This window comes from Macaca fascicularis, chromosome 20, assembly GCF_037993035.2.
Source record: "Macaca fascicularis isolate 582-1 chromosome 20, T2T-MFA8v1.1".
NCBI classification, from domain to species: domain Eukaryota; kingdom Metazoa; phylum Chordata; class Mammalia; order Primates; family Cercopithecidae; genus Macaca; species Macaca fascicularis.
In genome coordinates, this window is record NC_088394.1 from 30,207,148 (window position 1) to 30,231,485 (window position 24,338).

The 24,338-nt window shown below is 39.1% G+C and overlaps 1 pseudogene; it reads right to left on the reverse strand.

Moving 5' to 3' along the window:
- Nucleotides 1–380: 380 nt before the first annotated feature.
- Nucleotides 381–13,618, reverse strand: LOC102121483 (vomeronasal type-1 receptor 45-like; annotated as a pseudogene).
- Between the last annotated feature and the right edge of the window lie 10,720 nt (nucleotides 13,619–24,338).

Below are 24,338 nucleotides of genomic sequence, written 5' to 3' on the forward strand. Positions count from 1 at the left end.
TATAATTGGATACATAGCTAGCATATTTTTAATAACTAAGGGTAAACCAAATTATCTTAAAAAGTAAAAAAGAGAGAGAGAGAAAGAAAGGGAGAGAGATTGTATTTACCAACAGGAGCTTCTTGAGTGTACACTTCAAGAAGATAGAAAAGTTATCTTATAGAAAAATTAGGGAATCAAAATTAAAGATAAAGAACCTGTAGACACAGGAGACTGTAGGGGTGGACATTGAATTCAAGAAACCACTAAGTCTTTGGCGGCATAGGTTTCAAAAGAATTTAGATAGATTAAAAGTGTCATTAAATTATATATCAAATCATCTACTTCTTGGATAATTTAACTAATGTCAAAATAATCTATTTTTCAGACTATTTTTATAATTAATTTATTTAAAATTTATATTTATATTGCACATTACGCAAAATTTTGATTGTCCTTTTATCAGAACTAGTAAGTGCGAAAGGGCTGACAGTGGAATAGAAACTGCCCGCAAGCCTCTGGACACTCACAATGACTGAGTCATAAGCCAATAATAGAGATGAGGAGGATGAGATAATCAGGTCCACCCACTACGTGACCACAAAGCAACTCACCAGCACCAGGAAGGTCTGGGTGGCCCCTTTCTCTGGGGAGGTTCTTGGAGAGAGGTTGGTTCTATGAAGGTACTGGGATCGTCTCTGATGCCTGGACAAGAGAACTACCACGTATGCACTTGAGAGCAGCACGATTGCTACAAAGAAGACATTCGTAAGCAGTGGCAGCATGAACGACAGGCTCCTGATAATGTAGCTTATGGAAGAAAGTGAGCTGTATTTACCCATACTTAGCACATCGGTCTTGGTCCCATTAGAAGAAGCCACAGTGGGCAGGGCATGGTGGCTCACGCCTGAAATCCCAGCACTTTGGGAGGCCGAGACGGGCAGATCACGAGGTCAGGAGATCGAGAACATCCTGGCTAACATGGTGAAACCCCGTCTCTACTAAAAAATACAAAAAACTAGCCGAGCGAGGTGGCGTGCGCCTGTAGTCCCAGCTACTCGGGAGGCTGAGGCAGGAGAATGGCGGGAACCCGGGAGGCGGAGCTTGCAGTGAGCTGAGATCCGGCCACTGCACTCCAGCCTGGGCGACAGAGCGAGACTCCGTCTCAAAAAAAAAAAAAAAAAAAAAAAAAGAAGCCACAGTGGAGGGGAGCAGGTTACTACTGAGAGACAAACTGAGAACCCATAGGAAGAAGAAGGAGTGAAAGATGTAACCTGTGAACTTCTGTTCACTCTTTGCAGATGAGGAGGTGCCAAGGCTGACGGCGACGGCATGGCGCATGCTCAGGAGGCAGGTGGTGCAGATGGAGAGACTCCCCATCACCCTGTGCATGTAGAAGAATGCCTTCCACTTGAAGTCACTGTAGTCACTCTGAAAATACAGTGACTCAAACAGGTCTGGAGATGCCAAGAAGATCACAATGAGGAGCAATACTAAGTGGACAAGGGCCAGGTGACAGGTGATGAGGTCAGTGGGCTTAGGCCTCTGATCCTGAAGGAGGGAGAAGATTTGGAAGAATAGGAGGAAGTTGTTGGCTGTGAGTCCAACACCAGCTTGAAAAAGAAGGGCAATTGTTAGTAGTACCTTAACTGGAACATGGTCATCTTAATGATGAAGAGGAATTATATTTTATATATCTGGGGGAAAAAAAAATAGACCTCTTATCATCAATGTGAGTTATTGTATAGTCAAAATTATTACTAACCTTATCATTTTAATTTTACCCGTTTATCTTGATTAACCCTGACTATCTCATATAAAATTTTTAAATGCAGCCTGAGTATTATATTTTACAACAAATAACTCACATATATATCAAATATCAACACATCCACAATCACACCTATGTACGGTGCACATTATCTATACTCATATAGTACCTGTGGCTCACTCCTCAAAAAGCATTTCTTTACTTTCTGTATTTTTTGTTTAATTTTAACCACCCATAATAACATGCATATAAAATAAATCATGGATGCTTTTACCACTGAACTGACGTAAACTTTATGCTAATGGAAAAAGAATCACCAAAAATTTTTTTGAAAAATGTTGCATTGAATCGATCCAATATCCCATCACTCTAATGCTTTTCTTATTGCCTCCCTCTTTCATATTTAAATACCCTTCTAATTGCATAGGGCTTCTGCTAATGATGAAGATAATCTATCATGAAGTCAGATGCTTATTAACCTTGACACCATCTGTACTTAATTTTCCTTTGTCTTATTAGCTAAGTTATTCACAGGATCTGGGGTTTAGGATGTGAACATTGCTGTACTAACTGTGTCTTTTCAAAATGGTCCTGGTTCTCTTGAAGCTTAGTTTTAACATGGTACTCCTTATCTAAACCCTCATCATCTCAGAAAGGAATTACAAAAACCCTGCTTCCAATTTTCAAGAGAATGAACAAAACATTTCTAAAGTTTATGGCATCCATAATTTCACATTAAAATGCTTATGTGAAGATCTTTTACTTGAGCCTTCACTTAATACAGGAATACCCTCCCATGCCTTCAAAAACACGTTGCTCTTCAATAATAAAGGCAATTTTCTTCATATGTTAATTGAAAGATCTCTATCAAAGTAATTTTCTGAAACTTTACTGAATAATTTAAAAATTGTTCTCGTGTTATTTGCTCTGGATGCTGGCATTATGATTTTATTAAATCAATTCAATACTGGCATAGAACAATTCAGCTGTTTAATACTAAAACAAAATCCATAGGCACTCTATTTTTCTTCTGAGATGTAAAAGTGTTCAATTGTTTTCAAAGTCACTTAAAACTACACTAGTCCCTAAGTGTAAATATGTAAGGCAATGCAAATTATGTGATAGTTCATGTTTTTGGCTCATACTCAGAAAATAATGGCTGAGGTAGACATTGCTCTAAGACCACTTGGTGCATATAAGTTTATAAAAAAAAAACTGCAGCAAATAATTTTTACTTTTTATCCAAGCACTTAATCTATTAAAGGGACATATTTATTTCGACTTACAGATCCAACCAATTGATAGTTCTCAACAATATACATTTGTACCCTCAGCTCAGTTGGAATCTGTTGCCATATTGCACTCAGGAGAAACACCAGAAGAATATCGACAGAAAGTCTTAATGATCTTCACATTATAAGGTTCACAATCCAAATGCAAATCAAAACCACAATGAGATACCATCTCACACCAGTTAGAATGGCAATCATTAAAAAGTCAGGAAACAACAGGTGCTGGAGAGGATGTGGAGAAATAGGAACACTTTTACACTGTTGGTGGGATTGTAAACTAGTTCAACCATTGTGGAAAACAGTATGGCGATTCCTCAAGGATCTAGAACTAGATGTACCATATGACCCAGCCATCCCATTACTGGGTATATACCCAAAGGATTATAAATTATGCTGCTATAAAGACACATGCACACGTATGTTTATTGCGGCACTATTCACAATAGCAAAGACTTGGAATCAACCCAAATGTCCATCAGTGACAGATTGGATTAAGAAAATGTGGCACATATACACCATGGAATACTATGCAGCCATAAAAAAGGATGAGTTTGAGTCCTTTGTAGGGACTTGGATGCAGCTGGAATCCATCATTCTTAGCAAACTATCACAAGAAGAGAAAACCAAACACCGCATGTTCTCACTCATAGGTGGGAACTGAACAATGAGATCACTCGGACTCAGGAAGGGGAACATCACACACCGGGGCCTATCATGGGGAGGGGGGAGGGGGGAGGGATTGCATTGGGAGTTATACCTGATGTAAATGACGAGTTGATGGGTGCAGCACAGCAACATGGCACAAGTATACATATGTAACAAACCTGCACGTTATGCACATGTACCCTACAACTTAAAGTATAATAATAATATATAAATTATAAAAAAAAAATAAAGTTATAAATCCACAAAAATAAATAGAAGGCATCAGTTGATTAAGAGATTTCAACATCTGCAGGGTCTGGGTGGGAAAAAATATATTTTAAAAAGTAAAAATAAAAAATAAAAGGATTTCAACAACAACAACAACAACAACAACAACAACAACAAAAAAAAAAAGGTTCACAATCCAGTATAAGTTAAGCAAAATTTGGGTATGAATCACTAACATACATGGAATTATTTAATAACTATGTACCAGAATCTTTTTATTATTCTTCTTCAGGTATTGTAGGTTATCTAACAGAGAGAATAAATGTAATAGAAAAAGTAACATAACTAATAATTTTAATATGTTCTCTTTTTACCCCAAAGACATCCATCTCACCATTTTTCATTCATGCCCCTACTCTGTAAATGACTCACACTATTATGTGACCTTCTACCCAATGGGACTCTAGGTCATTGGTGCTGAGCCTGGACACTGAGGAGGGCCATGGTTCTTGTGGATTGAGATCAACAGGTAAAGTACAAGAGTATTAAATATGAATTTCACATAGGTAAAAATAGTGAGTATATATATATGTGATATATAATAATAGTTATGCATAGAAATGCTACATGCAAATGTTCAAATATTTTATAGTTATATTAAAAAGTTATTGGTTTTCTTTCTGAATATTAAACCTAACTGTATGTTCTGTATTTTTATTTGCTGAGTCTGGCAATTCCAACATAAAATAATCATGAGACCTGAAAACATGGGATACCACTGAGAGAAATTAAATAGAAGAAAACGATCTATGAGGTCATATAGGTTGATCTGAGTGTAAGAATTGGGTCCTGTTTGATACAGTACACACTCAGAAATCCAAACGCAAATCTCAGCACTCACTATGAGATCTGGCAACCAGCTTGCCTTTGGGTTGAGGGTGAAGCCCCTGAGCACTCTCAGAAGACAGATAATACAGATAAAGTTCATCTTCATTATTCTCACTTTCATCTCAGGATATTCTTAATACTGTAAGCCCCAAAGGATATGCACAATCATGGATGTTAGGGAAAACATCCATCCTTTCAATGGACCAGTAATCAAAGGTTGATTATAAAGTCAATGGGCTTGATCAGACATCAGAAAAAAAGATTGTCATGAGAGAAAGAAGTTATTCACAAACCTATCACTATTTTGCATTAGAGAATATGCTATTTTGGACAAGATAAAGTTTTATTAAATTGATTTTTTCATCATTATAATAATATTTACTATTTAGAATTGTATTTTTTATATGTTTTAATAGTTTTTTTACATTCTTCCTGACATACATTTATGCATAAAAATCCATATCAGAAAATAAATAACACCTTGTTTTATTTTTACTAGTTTAATAATCAAAAACGTCATATTCTCATCAATTTCACCATATTCTATGAACAGTGTCCTAGAACATATTACTAGCCATCAACTATGGTTATAAAGAATGAAGAAATTATGAGAATTGCACATGACCTAGTTGGTAGGGCAGTAGGACTTTTTATTCACTGGCAATAGTTGGTAAACTGACAAACACAGCTGGCAACATCAGAAAAGGGAGTCACCTTTTCCGGCTAAAACAATTTTATAAAAATCATTTGTGTAATGTACAAATAACAAAAGAATAATTTTGGCAAGTTCCAGATACCACTGAGAAATGAAACTGGAATGCATCTACTATTCTATTGCAATTTAACTTAGCAAGAGTGCAGACGGTAGCACAGTGCTCACTAAATGCAGATATTCACTATCTCAAGACATTTTATTTTCACCTCATCTGAGAAAAAAAACATGGGAAAAGAAAGTGTCACTGCAGAGGTAGGAAACAAACAAACAAAAAAAACCACCCTGGCAGGGCATGATCACTAATTCTGAACTTTAACTTTTTGGAAATCGTAAAATTATGTGTGCCAGTGCATTTGTTTCTGATTACCAAACTCTAAAATTTTGAGCAAAATATAGGACTTTTTTTCCTAAATGCTTTCAAGGTATTTTACCATCATATCCCTGTGTATCAGAGTAACAGAAAAATTATACTCATATTAACTGTGTCAAATATTGTATTAAGAAGGAAATGGAGGGCATGCCTTTCTGCTCAGGTACCCTGATCAGGAACAATTAGGATCGATTAAGACTCATCTTTTCAGACATCTTCCCTCTTCTACATGAGCACAGGGCTTCTAACACGAACACATTTAAGAAAAACTTAAAATTCTCTTATGGTACAGATATAGAAAAGTTTGCTACTGATCAAATTTCTTAAGGCTTTCATGCCCTTGTGAGTAAAAAATGGACAATTTCCGTCATTGTCCTTTTGTTTCTTCTGTTTGCAACAGTGTCTTGGTTTCATTCTCTCTGTCTTTCATTTTAAAGATACATAGACACTAAAAGACATTAACCTTATTAAATACAGAAAAGTTAACTTGTGAATTTCAACAATTGAGTTAAAAATTACTTGTCACTTTTTGTGACTATATGTCTAATAGGGTTAACTGCAATTTAAACTTTTCAGAAGAATAAAAAGAGACACTAAATTCAGAAGATTTTCTAGTAAGAGAATGCTAAATTATTCACTTCCCAAATTATTATTCTCTCCTAACGAAACAATCTTACACAAGTGAATACACACATCTTATATGTTTTAGATCATTTAGAAAATCTAAATATCAAACTAAATTTAAAGAAATATTTGAAATTGTACTGGATAGTACCAGGCTCTATTCATGTAAGTTGGTCACTCACACTATTGAGTTTAAATATATAACAAAAAAATGATGGTGCCAGATAGTTTGTGTTATCAAGAAAAAAATCCTTCTAGTAGCAATTACTGTAATCCAATAAGACATAATGTTTTTTATAGTCATCTGCTAAATTATTGGTATTGTGAAATGTTGAAAATATTTTATGTTATGACATCATTATTTAAATAGTGCTAACATATTAAAATATATTGAAGTATCTCTAAACTTTAAAAAAGATATATGATTAAATTATTCTAAATTAGTTCCACTTGTTGTGTGTTGAAAGAATTCTTCATAAGTACATAAAATACTTTGTCATGCTAGTTTATTGTAATCAAAAATAGTCTAGTAAAGTTTCAATTCAAATATGATACTATAAAATCACAAATTTCATTACATGAATATGTAAATTTGTGTGTTCATAATATTAATAACATTTATATTTTACCTGGAAATTCTTACTAATTCAGTGAGAAGTAAAAATAAAATTATGAGAGAATCACAGACACAATGAAGAAAATCCTACCTCTTCCCACTATTCACCTGAGTCTTGAGCACTCACTAGTAGTGAAGGAGAAACAGACACTCAGCAGCTGAGTCTTGGAGTGTTTCTGTGCATGTGGATTGTGGTCCCTGAGACACAGTTCTAAGAAAGAAATGCTGCCAGTTCATTTCCCTTCAGGCCCATAACTGTGTTCTCTCAGCAGCTGCAATTGAAACATTCTGAGCAAGGACCTATCCTAATTGAGAAAAACAGTGTGATTAGCCAAATTGAGGTTGAAGCTGAGCTTCAATTATCTGTGTACCTTCTGGTCTCAGAGGAAGGGGAAAGACAGCAAATCACAAAGGGGACATTTACTTACTGGAAGTGGGGAAGTGGAAGAAATGGGGGAGGCTGTGTGGTCATCAGCAGAAGATATGGAAAGAGTCAGCCTTCTGCATTTGTAGAAATCACAGGGAGTTATTGAGACAGTACAGACGAGGACATTGCCTTTGAAAGAATTTTATTTGGCTTTGCAAGACACACGGAAGTTGCTGGCATCATGAGACAAAAGTTAGGTTATTTTAAGAAAAGTTAAGAAAAATACAAAAACACAACAAAACAAAGATGTCTACTAAAATGATGTTGGCCTACAAGAAGAATAACTCCATTGTTTAAAATGTTTTTATATACATAGGTCAAGTTAGATATAAATATTATGATCTTCTAAATGTTTTCCTTTAACTCTTGACTTATAAATTCTATTGTCGAAAGTACCATAAAAATAATTACAGGGATTTAGAAAACACTAGTTATATTTTATTTATTGCAATTTCTGTTGTACCATTAACAAAAACCAGAAATATCCTAAATTCCCAACAAAAAAAGACAGATTAAGTTAATTGTGGCAGAGTTACAAAATAGAAAACTCTTCAGCCAGAAAAAGTGTTCTGAAGAATGCTTATTAATGTAGAAAAGAATTTCAGAATATGTAAAATGAAAAAAGCGAACAAAAACAGTGATATAGTATTTTGTGATATTTGAATAAAATTACATTCACATGTACGTAGAAAAAGAAAGGTGATATGCTGAGATGTTAACTGTAATTTTTTTGAGTTGTAGAAATAGACTATAGTAAACATATTAAAATATAGATGTTAAACTATAGTCCATATTTTTATTTGCACTTTCCAACTTTTTCTGTGCATGTATTGCTTTGTAATAAGAAATTACCATAAAATCTATTTTAATTCATCATTAAGAACCTTGTTTGAAAATAAGGAAACATTGCACCTATTAAGATAATAATCATTTCCTTTTGAAATGCAAATAAAAATTTGGCGGTTTCGTCCTTGGCATTCCAAGGGAAAGGACCGTTCATAATGCACGAGTTTGTTTCCCTGATCCTCAGTAGAATGGCCCAAGGTAGCAGTTAGGGAACCACTAAAACTGAGTAACATTCTTAGTTCCCGCCAAAGATGTACCTTCTTTTTTTTTTCTTTTTTTAGACGGAGTCTCGCTCTGTTGCCCAGGCAGGAGCGCAGTGGTGCGATCTCGGCTCACTGTAACCTCCGCCTCCCGGGTTCAAGTGATTCTCTTATCTCAGCCTCCTGAGTAACTGGGATTACAGGCGCCTGTCACCATGCCTGGCTAATTTTTACGTTTTTAGTAGAGACAGGGCTTCACAATGTTGGCCAGGCTAGTCTCGAGCTCCCGACCACAGGTCATCCGCCCTCCTCGGCCTCCCAAAGTACTGGGATAGCAGGCAGAGCCTCTGTGCCCGGCCAGCACTCCTAAACAGTGCTTTCGACCTGGCATTAGCACTTCCTCTGAGGCTGGAGGGGATGTCTTCCATGGATAACCACCAGGTACATCCATCCTCCCTCACTGATCCAGCCCTGCCTTCCTTCCTCTGCCTCTTCCCACGGACTGGCTTAATTCCTCTCTGGCTTAATTTGGGGCATGCATGCTTGTGCCCATTGCTCTGATGCATAGGCTTGGGTAAGGCTGATGCAAAAAAAAATTTTTAACCTCCACAATTATGCATCATTCTCTCCATAACTATCTCCAAATTCAAGGGCCAGACATGCATTTTTGAACCATCTCAGCAGCTCTCTCCTGCCACTTTTTGTGCTTCTTAAGAGTCAACACAGCTTTTCTTTTGTGAGGTGGAAGTGGAGAGTCCAGCCTTTGTTATGGCAATGAAATTCCCAGGAAGGAATGAATCATAGGAATTTAAGGTTGTGGGGTGACATTGTCCTGGGGTGCAACTTCAGTGCAAGAGGCACATGTGATAGCTGCACTCTTCACAAATATTCATGCTGCGAAAGATAAAGAAGAAATAAATACCATCCCAGATCAAAGAAGACCAGGGTGACAGAACCACCCAATGTCATGTGTGAGCCTGGGATGGATCCTTTGCCAGGAGAAAAATAAATATGGCATAGAGAGAAATATCACATAAAGAGAAACATAGCATAGAGAGAAATATAGCATAAAGAAAAATATAACATAGAGATATGGCATAAAAAGAAATGTAGCACCAAGAAAAATATAGCATAGAGAGGAATGCAGCATGAAGAGAAATTCAGCATGTTGGAACCTCTGGCAACATTTCAAATGTGGTAGGCTGCCATGTGATTAAGGCATTAAATCAAATTTTGTGAATTCGAAAGTTGTAGTACAGTTATCGTAAGATATTGATTTTCTTCTGAGAAAATAACATTAAAGTATTGGTTTGAGAGAGACAGAGAGAGGGAGACAGAAAGGAATAGAGAGAGCGTGAGAGAGAGAAAGAGTGAGACACAGAGAGAGGAAGAGGGACACACACGCAGATTGGAAGAGTAAATATGGCAAAATGTATAATGTTGGTGAATCTAATAAAGGTCCTTTGTACATTTTGTAACTATCCTTGTAACTATTCCATAAGTTTGGAATTACTTCAAAACAAATTATCGTTTGTTTTGTTTGAAAGAAGCATGTGTCACTTCATAAAGCACTGACACCTGCTGTAAACAGCAGGAATTGTTGATGAGGCAGATCAAATTCTTATCTGTTGTGCAGTCAATCAAAGAACCAGGCATACCTGCATGGTTGGAGATGGAGGACAGATGGACTGATGTATTCCAGCTACAGGCAGGAGGTGTCTCCTAAGAACAGAACCTGCCACTTTACTGTGCTCCCAGATTAAATTAGACACGTCTCCATCATATATTAGAAGCCTGTATGTGTATATATGACTCTTCTCACCATGTATTAAAGAAATGATTTTACTTTTACTTTGCCATCCCCTGAATTATTTTCCTCTTTTCTCTAGAGTAATATATTTCAAATGTGTCCTGCAAATTGCCTTTCTGAAATAACAGTTGTTGCGATGTTAAACGATATTGTGGTATGACAAAGACATTTTCAAATTAAGATTTTATGACACTGATGCACTGCCTTCTGCACTGAGGAAGCAACTCAGATTCAGATTTTAATACCTGAATACCTACCATTGTGAGGGAAAAGATGGCCTTAACACAGTGCAGTAACTACGGAGAGTTTGGAGCTACTGAAAAGTTGTTGTATGATTTACTTGGCCTTTAGTTTCAGAGCATGGAAAATTATTTTGGAAGTTTGTTTTGATTTTAGAAAAGATTTTAATGACTTTCCCTAGAACAAGTTTCTTTAGATCTAAGACAAACTGACTTTACTTAGAAACATATGGCTATAACAAATGCTATGGGAAAATGGTGTAAAAAATGGTTGATCATTTATAGAAGTTACATGGTTCATGTCTGTGCACCCAAGACATAATGTGACCAGTATGCATCATATTTAAAATCTGTCTTTATGTGACACCCCTCTTAGAACATGACATTTCTATTTATTGTCTCATGTTGTTACCATGTGTGAGTCAATTCGGCAGCTTCTGTTACCTGGTGCTTTCAATTTAAATGAACAACTGTAATAACAGTTTTTCTTTTCTTTTCTTTTTATTTTATTTTATTTTTTTTGTGAGACGGAGTCTCACTCCATTGCCCAGGCTGGAGTGCAATGGTACAATCTTGGCTCACTACAACCTTCGCCTCCCAGATTCAACCAATTCTCCTGCCTCAACCTCCTAAGTAGCTGAGATTACAGGCATGCATCACCACACCTGGCTAATTTTTGTATTTTTATTAGAGACAAGGTTTCGCCATGTTGGTCAGGCCTGTCTTGAACGCCTAGGTGATCCACCCGCCTCAGCCTCCCAAGTTACTGGGATTACAGGCGTGAGACACCTGGCCCAGCAATAACAGCTATTTTTTTTTAATAGAACCCATTATGTACCCAGCCCTGTGCATGATGTTTGAGATTTTCTTTATGTCCAGCTTTTAAGGTGTAAGATGTCCAGGGTCATAGAGTTTGTCAATGGAAGGACAACTTTTAAAACCCAGGTTTTTTTTTCTGGTTTCCCTCTAGCACCCTGCCTTGCTCAGCGATTCAACAGGAATACTGTAACTTTCAGTTTACAATGCAACCTTTAGTCTACACAAGCACATTTTGGGCAATGACATATTTGTGTCGATACCATAAGTCTTTGAGTATTTCCCTTGCTTTATATATTCTTCTGCAACATAAAGCTGAACCTGGAACTTAATCTTAATCTTGGAGTACCAAGAAGAAAACATAAAACTCTTACAAATCTACTTGCATGTAATTGACTATTAGAGAAAATCAAAATGTCCACTTATTACACAGATTCTAAAATCCGTCTTTATTAGTTCATTTTCATACTGCTATAAAGAACTGTCAGAGACTGGGTAATTTATAAAGAGGTTTAATTGACTCACAGTTCAGCATGGTTGGGAAGGCCTCAGGAAACTTATGGTCATGGCAGAAGATGAAGGGGAATCAAGGCACCTTCTTTACAAGGCAGCAGAAAGGAGAAATGCTGAATGAAGTGGGGACAGCCTTTTATAAAACCATCAGATCTCGTGAGAAGTAACTCACTATCACAAGAACAGCATGAGGGAAACCGCCCGCATGGTTCAATTACCTCCACATGTCTCTCCCTTGGCATGTGGGGATTGTGGGGATGATAGGGAATAGAATTCAAGATGAGATTTGGGTGGGGACACAGAGCCAACCATATCACCATCCATAATATTAAAATCACTAATACTAAATTGTGTTCTTATCACACACTGTATAAGTTGTCAGATTTTGGAATATCTTGCTAGATGTTTTCTCAGTTTTTAACCTACGTGCACATTTTGTTGAATACCATCTATCCAGGCGCTTTGTGCATGGCATATGTAGCTTAATATCACATTTTCTTATTTTTAAGAAATAATCTTAAATGCTAAGCAAGGTTAAAAAAGAATAAACACATTTCAAGTTGAATTAGGAATATGAGTATACCTTTATTTACAAGTGTTACCATGCTTTAATTGAGGCAAATTATGACATGCCAAAAAGAACAAACAAAAAAAGTATAAACACGAAAATTCTTCAAAGAACTGACTGTGCATTTGGACTAAATCAAGCCTAGCTGGTGGGAACAGGGGCTAATGACTCTTCACTCTCTACTCAGGCCCCTTTCCTCAATTCTGTTCCATTATTACAGATTGTATACTGCTAGTTATTCTAAGTACATGTGATGCTTGCCTTGAATGGATTGAGTTCCTGACAGCAGACAGTTAAGAGCACACTACCATCACTCTACTAGAACGGTTTGAAGTGGTAAATTCTCAGTGTTGGCTTTACATAGAAAGGGCATCAAAGACTCAGAAGACTGCGTCATTTCTAACACATAAATGTGATTTTTTTCTAAAGAGGTCCCTCCCCATTATTCCTTTCTCATGGCTTCAAATATTAGTTATACCATCCCCAATCCTAACATCTCCTCTGTATGTGAAACTCCTATATCCCACTGACTATGTAACATCTCTTTCCGAATATCTAACAGCTTCTCAGACTTCTGGTCTCCCCCACTTTGATCTTGCAAGCACGCTTCACCCACCGTATTTCTCTCCAGCAAACAGGTTTGTCCTTTTCTTCCTCAGACCAAAATCCTTGAAGTCAGCCTTGGCTCTTTTCATCCTACAACTTACCCATCAGAATATCCCATGAGTTCCACATTCAAGATATGTGCATACAACAGCCATGTATCACCATCTTTCTCTGCCTTTATTAGAGCAGTAGCTTTCTTGCTGGTCTTTCTATAACATTTTCCCCTTGTCCCTGTTGCCTAGAGTGTATTCTCAACACAGCCAGCATAATCCTTTAAAGACATAAGACAGATCATATCACTCCTTGGTTCCAAACACCTCAAATGATTCCATTTCACTTTGAGTAAAAGCCCAAATCCTTACATTCATTCATAAGACAATACAAGATCTAGTCCCCAACCCCACACACTTCACCTCTGTCTTCCGTCTCCCCTTCATTCACAACGCTGAAGTTGTAGCCCTTCATGGGGTACCTTGAATTTGCTGAGCACATAATGCCTCAGGGCCTGTGCAGGTTCTGACTTCCCTTTCTGGAATACTCTTCCTCAACTTATCTGCATAGCTGGCCTCTCAGTTTTTCCAGGTCTCTCCTCCAATGTCATGGTATTAATGAGGTCTTTGCTGGCCACTATATATAGAATACTAGAATGGCCACTCCTACCCTGGCACTCATTGTCCTCTTCATCCGCTCTATTTTACTTCAGAGCATTTACTAGCATCACATGTACGTTGACTTGTTTGTTCCTGTCTCCTTGCCAAACACACCGGAATATAAAAGCCCTGAGGGCAAGACTTTGTTTTGCTCACTACTGTATTCCCGGAACCTAGAAGAGAGCATGCGCATAGCTGGCACTCAGTACATACTTAATGATGAATAAATGAACCACTGAAGATTGAAGGTCCCCTATCCTTTTGTGACTGCTTGAAAGTATAATTAGCATCTGAAGGGGTGGCCTGCCCCTGCACACCTGTGGGCGTTTCTCGTTAGGTGGAACATGAGACTTGAGAAAAGAAATGAGACACAGAGACAAAGTATCGAGAAAGAAAAAATGGGCCCAGGGGACTGGCGCTCAGCATACAGAGGACCCGCGCCAGCACCGGTCTCTGAGTTCCCTCAGTATTTATTGATCATTATCTTTACCATCTCGGAAAAGGGGAAGTGGCAGGACAATAGGATCATCATAGGGAGAAGGTCAGCAGAAACATATGAATAAAGATCTCTGTGACATGAATAAGTTTAAGGAAAAGTGCTGTGCCTTGATATGCGTATGTAAACATCTCCATAAACCTTTTTAGTGCATAAAGAGCAGCATTGCAGCTAGGGTATCCCACCTTCAACCCTAAGGCGGTTTTCTCCTATCTCAGTAAATAGAACATACAATCAGGTTTTACACGGAGACGTTCCATTGCCCAGGGACCGGCAGGGGACAGATGCCTTTATCTATCTCAACTGCCCAGAGGCCTTCTTTCCTCTTATACTAATCCTCCTCAGCACAGACCCTTCACGGGTGTCAGGTTGGGGGACGATCAAGTCTTTCCTTTCCCACGAGGCCATATTTCAGACTATCGCATGGGGAGTAACCTTGGACAATACCTAGCTCTCCTAGGCAGAGGTCCCTGCGACCTTCCGCAGTGTATGTGTCCCTGGGTACTTGAGATTAAGAGAATGGTGATGACTTTTAACAAGCATGCTGCCTTCAGCCACTTGTTTAACAAAGCACATTCTGCACAGCCCCAAATCCATTAAACCTTGAGTCACCACAGCACATGTCTCTTGCAAGGACAGGGTTGGGGGTAGGGTCACCGATTAACAGCATCTCAAATACAGAACAAAATGGAGTCTCTTATGTCTACTTCTTTCTATATAGACACAGTAACAGTCTGATCTTTCTTTTCCCCACAGCATCCTTGGAACTATTAATAACACTCAAATTATATTAAAACCCAATAAAAGACATAAATGTTTTCAATCAGAAAACAGCACTCAGTAAAGACTCAGTCATCAATGTAATGCTTCACTCCTCCATACATATACTTTATTAATTGAAAACCCTGGCCGAGAGCGGTGGCTCATACCTGTAATCCCAGCACTTTGGGAGGCTGAGGTGGGTGGATCACGAGGTCAGGAGTTTGAGACCAATCTGACCAACATGGTGAAACCCCATCTCTGCTAAAAATGCAAAAGTTAGCCAGGCATGGTGGTGCATGCCTGTAATCCCAGATATTCAGGAGGTTGAGGCAGGAGAATCATTTGAACTCAACAGGCGGAGGTTACAGTGAACTGAGTTCACACCATTGCACTCCAGTCTGGGCGACAGAGCAAGACTCCATCTCAAAAAAAAAAAAAAAAAAAAAGTAAAGAAAAAATTGAAAACCCTCTAAATTCAGATTTTGCAAAGTTGCATATATTTTAAAATATATAAATTAAATATACCTATTTAAAATTACAGTTATTTCTATAGTTTTTTAAATTTTTATATTGTCTCATATATATCAAGTAGATAAGTTAGGGATGGCTTGAAAAAAATAAAGTTATGAGGACTCTAAATCATTCCTCCTTTAGACCACAAAGCTTGGTAAAAGCCAGCTGTTTATAGCCTAAGTCCCAGTCACTGTGGAAGCTCTTTTGAGGAATGAGAACTCTAGTGAAGGATCAGCCACCTCTCATTGCTGTTACACACTAGCGTCCCCAAAATAACGTATCTCTAACTGATCACACAAGTTTAATAACCAACACATATTTGATAGATTTAATTATATATTTATTTTCATTCTCATTCCCAGAAATGACAGTCTTAATTCTGACAGTGTCAGTGTTACAAATCAGCACTTGTTCTTGTGTCTGAAACTGACAAGTTTCATTTCACCCATGACAGCCTACTGCTGTCACATAGAAAATATGATTTGAACTTGGATTATTGATTATTGACGTGAAAAGCAAATGTCACTGCTTGGAGGGGCCAAGTATATATAACATCCAGTTAGGCGGAAATCACTGTAATAATGTCTCTTTTTTATTAGATTTGGCAAAAAACAACTCTTAATGATCATCTAAAACTTCGAGGTTTTGGTTACTATAGAATGAGGCAAGAACTTAAGACCCATGAAAGCTATCTTTGTGCATGATCCTTCCACTCCAAAACAAAACAAAACAAAAACCCATACTATTTACAGTCGTCTTGCTTACAGCTAATTTGGCAGTGATTTTCATTTTTTGCTATTGTTCTATAGTCACACTAACTCCTTTAAAATATTTCATTCGTTTTTAGAATATTTCATTATACTACATAATTATCATGACAAACGGCAGTACCATAAATAAATCTGGCATAAAAACAGCTGGCTCAGGAGGAATGCATAGCACACCTATTGGGAAATTCAACCTTGCAAGATGAGATACCAGGAGAGAAGCCCCAGTGGTGAGTGCTGTCCCACCAGGTGCCTCAGGCAGGGGCACAAGCCACCTGAGCCTGCAAGGTGATTAAGTGGAGCTTGCGTTTTAAAAAAAATCTTCCACTACTCTATATTTATCTATTCTAAATGATTTATAATTCAGCACAAACTTGCTCATTGGGAAACTAGCTATGGCTATAGGAGGCAAGAAAGGTAGAGTCTAATAGCAAGAAAGAAGTTTTCCAACATTTTGAAGACTGATCCAGAGACTAGTTGACGAAGACTCACCAGACTTCATCTCTGGAGGAAACATAACAGGCATAATCTTATTCCCTGTGATGTCATGAATGAGGAGAAGGACTGCAGCCCCCAGAGACTTCCTGTCTCTCCCAGCCCAGAACCCCTTTCTCTGAAAGGATTGGTGAAATAGTTTTATTCTACACAAATGGATATCTCTCTGGGGGAAATGACATGAGACATGCTTCAACTAATGTCCAGTGCCCCTGCCACCCACAGATGCTACCAGAAGGTAATGGGTGTGTGCAGTGGACTCAGTGGGGTAAAGCCTCTTTAGGAAGGGCCGTGTCTACAACTCAAGTGAGAGTATGTCCTACCAGAGGTATGCACAGGCCACTGCTAGACAGAACGGTATGGGGCACCCAGGTAAACAGGAAGGAAAGGAGAAAAGCAAAAGTGAGTTTACTCAACGCAGAACATACTCTCTCAGAAGCATAGGCACAAAGTTATACCACTACTTTCCTAGAAATGCTTTCTAGCATGCTGGTATTCATTTTATAAATGACACATGCTTTTTCTCATTTTTCTCTCAGTACATCACTTATATGCAGCATTTCTTATCTCTGTGAGAGTAAAAAGATGCCCTTTGATGGAGAGAAATCTGCATTTGAACCATTGATTATGCAATAGTGCATAATCACTCTCCTAATCCCAAAAATAACGTGGTCTAATGAGAGTATGAGATGGGAGAGTGGGTTTCTTATGAAGCCCTTTCCTCTCCTTTCTTCCTTACTGGTGCAGCTATCTTTCTATTACAAAAGTTTTAAGCAACAGAGACTCACTTTGCAAGCCAACCAGTAACTGTTAGGGCATGGGCATGTGACCCAATCACGGCCAATGAGACACACAGGAAAGTGTCTGCCAGGGCATTTTTGGGATAAACTCTTCTTCTGGATAAATCTTCACTCCGCTGTTGCTGCATTGGACATTGTCATTGGGAATCCAGTACCAAAGCTCTCAGGCACCAGGTATAAGCTAAGAAAATCCTTACAAAATTGGCCCAGAAGCTCGACATTGTTGAGCCGTTAAAACAACACTGGACTTCTTGATGTTGAAAAAAACAAACTTGGCCGGCCGCGGTGGCTCAAGCCTGTAATCCCAGCACTTTGGGAGGCCGAGACGGGCGGATCACTAGGTCAGGAGATCGAGACCATCCTGGCTAACACGGTGAAACCCCGTCTCTACTAAAAAATACAAAAAACTAGCCGGGCGAGGTGGCGGGCGCCTGTAGTCCCAGCTACTCAGGAGGCTGAGACAGGAGAATGGCGTGAACCCGGGAGGCGGAGCTTGCAGTGAGCTGAGATCCGGCCACTGCACTCCAGCCTGGGCGACAGAGCGAGACTCCATCTCAAAAAAAAAAAAAAAAAAAAAAAAAAAAAAAAGAAAAAAACAAACTTCTATTATCTTGGACACTGCAGGTCAAATATTCTGTTACTTGTGGTGAGAAAATCCTAATTCCATAAGCAAAAATAAAGAAGTAATGGAGCACAAATGCTTTCCTAACACAAGATTTCTAGGAACCACAGACTTTCAGAAAATATACACTTAGCAATATAGGTCTATACATGGAAGTAGAGAAGCCATATAACACACCTCACACCATTTTCCCCAAGAAAATGTTTGGAGCAATTGTAATATGCAGAATTGATCCTAAAAATGCAATTTATAAGGAAATATTAAAATGAGGTCTAGCTCTTTTCAATGGCTGCAGTGAAGGGGCACAATCTTGGCTCACTGTAGACTCAACCTCCTTGGCTCAAGTGATTCTGCCAGCTTAGCCTCCTGAGTAGCTGGAACTACAGGCATGGACCACCACACTTGACTAATTTTTATATTTTTAGTAGAGATGGGGTTTCACCATGTTGCCCAGGCTGGTCTCAAACTCCTAGGCTCAAGCAATCCACCAGCCTCGGCCTCGAAAAGTGCTGAAATTATAGGTGTGAGCCTCTATGCCTGGCCAAATCATTTTAATATACTGTACTACTTAATGAAATCTAAATGTTCAGAAGTCCAGCCTAAACATTTATAAAAATGTTGCAACTGCACTCACACACTAATAATGTAAATCATATTCACTGCAGATTTGATTAACGCCCGGAAGATGAGGGTTGTAATCCCGCAGGTGTCCGTCTACTTTCCTGACTTTCCTTAGTGGCCTCTCTCTCAACATCTCTCAGAGTAGCCGGTCTTGGCATTTCACAGAAAGTCATTCAATCTCTCTCTAAAATACTTTCAAAATAGTCATTAAGAAACAAAAATTTTCACAAAGTTATCCAACTCATCTTTTAATGTTTTCCTTGAAGAAGACAAAAATGCCACCATTAGTCATGGTGGCTTACACTTATAATCCCAGCGTTTTGAGAGGCCAAGGCTGAAGGATCACTTGAGGCCAGGAGTTCAAGACCAGGCTGGGCAATGTAGAGGGACCATCTTTCTAGTATAATATTATTAAAAATTTTAGGAGGGGCGGAGCAAGATGGCCGAATAGGAACAGCTCCAGTCTCCAACTCCCAGCGCGAGTGACACAGAAGACCGGTGATTTCTGCATTTTCAACTGAGGTACTGGGTTCATCTCACTGGGGAGTGCTGGACGATCGGTGCTGGTCAGCTGCTGCAGCCCGACCAGCGAGAGCTGAAGCAGGGCGAGGCATCGCCTCACCTGGGAAGCGCAAGGGGGAAGGGAATCCCTTTTCCTAGCCAGGGGAACTGAGACATACAACACCTGGAAAATCGGGTAACTCCCACCCCAATACTGCGCTTTAAGCAAACAGGCACACCAGGAGATCATATCCCACACCTGGCCGGGAGGGTCCCACACCCACGGAGCCTCCCTCATTGCTAGCACAGCAGTCTGTGATCTACCTGCAAGGCAGCAGCGAGGCTGGGGGAGGGGCGCCCGCCATTGCTGAGGCTTAAGTAGGTAAACAAAGCTGCTGGGAAGCTCGAACTGGGTGGAGCTCACAGCAGTTCAAGGAAACCTGCCTGTCTCTGTAGACTCCACCTCTGGGGACAGGGCAATAGCAAACACAGCCGAAACCTCTGCAGACGCAAACGACTCTGTCTGACAGCTTTGAAGAGAGCAGTGGATCTCCCAACACGGAGGTTGAGATCTGAGAAGGGACAGACTCCCTGCTCAAGTGGGTCCCTGACCCCTGAGTAGCCTAACTGGGAGACATCCCCCACTAGGGGCAGTCTGACACCCCACACCTCACAGGGTGGAGTACACCCCTGAGAGGAAGCTTCCAAAGCAAGAATCAGACAGGTACACTCGCTGTTCAGAAATATTCTATCTTCTGCAGCCTCTGCTGCTGATACCCAGGCAAACAGGGTCTGGAGTGGACCTCAAGCAATCTCCAACAGACCTACAGCTGAGGGTCCTGACTGTTAGAAGGAAAACTATCAAACAGGAAGGACACCTACACCAAAACCCCGTCAATACATCACCATCATCAAAGACGAGAGGCAGATAAAACCACAAAGATGGGGAAAAAGCAGGGCAGAAAAGCTGGAAATTCAAAAAATAAGAGCGCATCTCCCCCGGCAAAGGAGCGCAGCTCATCGCCAGCAACGGATCAAAGCTGGATGGAGAATGACTTTGACGAGATGAGAGAAGAAGGCTTCAGTCCATCAAATTTCTCAGAGCTAAAGGAGGAATTACGTACCCAGCGCAAAGAAATGAAAAATCTTGAAAAAAAAGTGGAAGAATTGATGGCTAGAGTAATTAATGCAGAGAAGGTCATAAACGAAATGAAAGAGATGAAAACCATGACACGAGAAATACGTGACAAATGCACAAGCTTCAGTAACCGACTCGATCAACTGGAAGAAAAGTATCAGCGATTGAGGATCAAATGAATGAAATGAAGCGAGAAGAGAAACCAAAAGAAAAAAGAAGAAAAAGAAATGAACAAAGCCTGCAAGAAGTATGGGATTATGTAAAAAGACCAAATCTACGTCTGATTGGGGTGCCTGAAAGTGAGGGGGAAAATGGAACCAAGTTGGAAAACACTCTTCAGGATATCATCCAGGAGAACTTCCCCAACCTAGTAGGGCAGGCCAACATTCAAATGCAGGAAATACAGAGAATGCCACAAAGATACTCCTCAAGGAGAGCAACTCCAAGATACATAATTGCCAGATTCACCAAAGTTGAAATGAAGGAAAAAATCTTAAGGGCAGCCAGAGAGAAAGGTCGGGTTGCCCACAAAGGGAAGCCCATCAGACTAACAGCAGATCTCTCGGCAGAAACTCTACAAGCCAGAAGAGAGTGGGGGCCAATATTCAACATTCTTAAAGAAAAGAATTTTCAACCCAGAATTTCATATCCAGCCAAACTAAGTTTCATCAGTGAAGGAGAAATAAAATCCTTTACAGATAAGCAAATGCTTAGAGATTTTGTCACCACTAGGCCTGCCTTACAAGAGACCCTGAAGGAAGCACTAAACATGGAAAGGAACAACCGGTACCAGCCATTGCAAAAACATGCCAAAATGTAAAGACCATCGAGGCTAGGAAGAAACTGCATCAACTAACGAGCAAAATAACCAGTTAATATCATAATGGCAGAATCAAGTTCACACATAACAATCTTAACCTTAAATGTAAATGGACTAAATGCTCCAATTAAAAGACACAGACGGGCAAACTGGATAAAGAGTCAAGACCCATCAGTCTGCTGTATTCAGGAGACCCATCTCACACGCAGAGACATACATAGGCTCAAAATAAAGGGATGGAGGAAGATTTACCAAGCAAATGGAGAACAAAAAAAAGCAGGGGTTGCAATACTAGTCTCTGATAAAACAGACTTTAAACCATCAAAGATCAAAAGAGACAAAGAAGGCCATTAGATAATGGTAAAGGGATCAATTCAACAGGAAGAGCTAACTACCCTAAATATATATGCACCCAATACAGGAGCACCCAGATTCATAAAGAAAGTCCTTACAGACTTACAAAGAGACTTAGACTCCCATACAATAATAATGGGAGACTTCAACACTCCACTGTCAACATTAGACAGATCAATGAGACAGAAAGTTAACAAGGATATCCAGGAATTGAACTCATCTCTGCAGCAAGCAGACCTAATAGACATCTATAGAACTCTCCACCCCAAATCAACAGAATATACATTCTTCTCAGCACCACATCGTACTTACTCCAAAATTGACCACGTAATTGGAAATAAAGCACTCCTCAGCAAATGTACAAGAACAGAAATTGTAACAAACTGTCTCTCAGACCACAGTGCAATCAAACTAGAACTCAGGACTAAGAAACTCAATCAAAACCGCTCAACTACATGGAAACTGAACAACCTGCTCCTGAATGACTACTGGGTACATAACGAAATGAAGGCAGAAATAAAGATGTTCTTTGAAACCAATGAGAGCAAGGATACAACATACCAGAATCTCTGGGACACATTTAAAGCAGTGTGTAGAGGGAAATTTATAGCACTAAATGCCCACAAGAGAAAGCAGGAAAGATCTAAAATTGACACTCTAACATCGCAATTAAAAGAACTAGAGAAGCAAGAGCAAACTCATTCGAAAGCTAGCAGAAGGCAAGAAATAACTAAGATCAGAGCAGAACTGAAGGAGATAGAGACACAAAAAACCCTCCAAAAAATCAATGAATCCAGGAGTTGGTTTTTTGAAAAGATCAACAAAATTGACAGACCACTAGCAAGACTAATAAAGAAGAAAAGAGAGAAGAATCAAATCGACGCAATTAAAAATGATAAAGGGGATGTCACCACCGACCCCACAGAAATACAAACTACCATCAGAGAATACTATAAACACCTCTACACAAATAAAGTAGAAAGCCTAGAAGAAATGGCTAAATTCCTGGACACGTACACCCTCTGAAGACTAAACCAGGAGGAAGTTGAATCCCTGAATAGACCAATAGCAGGCTCTGAAATTGAGGCAATAATTAATAGCCTACCAACCAAAAAACGTGCAGTACCAGATGGATTCATAGCCAAATTATACCAGAGGTACAAGAAAGAGCTGGTACCATTCCTTCTGAAACTATTCCAATCAATAGAAAAAGAGGGAATCCTCCCTAACTCATTTTATGAGGCCAACATCATCCTGATACCAAAGCCTGGCAGAGACACAACAAAAAAAGAGAATTTTAGACCAATATCCCTGATAAACATCGATGCAAAAATCCTCAATAAAATACTGGCAAACCGGATTCAGCAACACATCAAAAAGCTTATCCACCATGATCAAGTGGGCTTCATCCCTGGGATGCAAGGCTGGTTCAACATACGCAAATCAATAAACATAATCCAACCTATAAACAGAACCAAAGACAAGAACCACATGATTATCTCAATAGATGCAGAAAAGGCTTTTGACAAAATTCAACAGCCCTTCATGCTAAAAAGGCTCAATAAATTCGGTATTGATGGAACGTACCTCAAAATCATAAGAGCTATTTATGACAAACCCACAGCCAATATCATACTGAATGGGCAAAAACTGGAAAAATTCCCTTTGAAAACTGGCACAAGACAGGGATGCCCTCTCTCACCACTCCTATTCAACATAGTGTTGGAAGTTCTGGCTAGGGCAATCAGGCAAGAGAAAGAAATCAAGGGTATTCAGTTAGGAAAAGAAGAAGTCAAATTGTCCCTCTTTGCAGATGACATGATTGTATATTTAGAAAACCCCATTATCTCAGCCCAAAATCTCCTTAAGCTGAGAAGCAACTTCAGCAAAGTCTCAGGATACAAAATTAATGTGCAAAAATCACAAGCATTCTTATACACCAGTAACAGACAAACAGAGAGCCAAATCAGGAATGAACTTCCATTCACAATTGCTTCAAGGAGAATAAAATACCTAGGAATCCAACTTACAAGGGATGTAAAGGACCTCTTCAAGGAGAACTACAAACCACTGCTCAGTGAAATAAAAGAGGACACAAACAAATGGAAGAACATACCATGCTCATGGATAGGAAGAATCAATATCGTGAAAATGGCCATACTGCCCAAGGTAATTTATAGATTCAATGCCATCCCCATCAAGCTACCAATGAGTTTCTTCACAGAATTGGAAAAAACTGCTTTAAGGTACATATGGAACCAAAAAAGAGCCCGCATCTCCAAGACAATCCTAAGTCAAAAGAACAAAGCTGGAGGCATCATGCTACCTGACTTCAAACTATACTACAAGGCTACAGTAACCAAAACAGCATGGTACTGCTACCAAAACAGAGATATAGACCAATGGAACAGAACAGAGTCCGCAGAAATAATACCAGACATCTACAGCCATCTGATCTTTGACAAACCTCAGAGAAACAAGAAATGGGGAAAGGATTCCCTATTTAATAAATGGTGCTGGGAATATTGGCTAGCCATAAGTAGAAAGCTGAAACTGGATCCTTTCCTTACTCCTTATACGAAAATTAATTCAAGATGGATTAGAGACTTAAATGTTAGACCTAATACCATAAAAATCCTAGAGGAA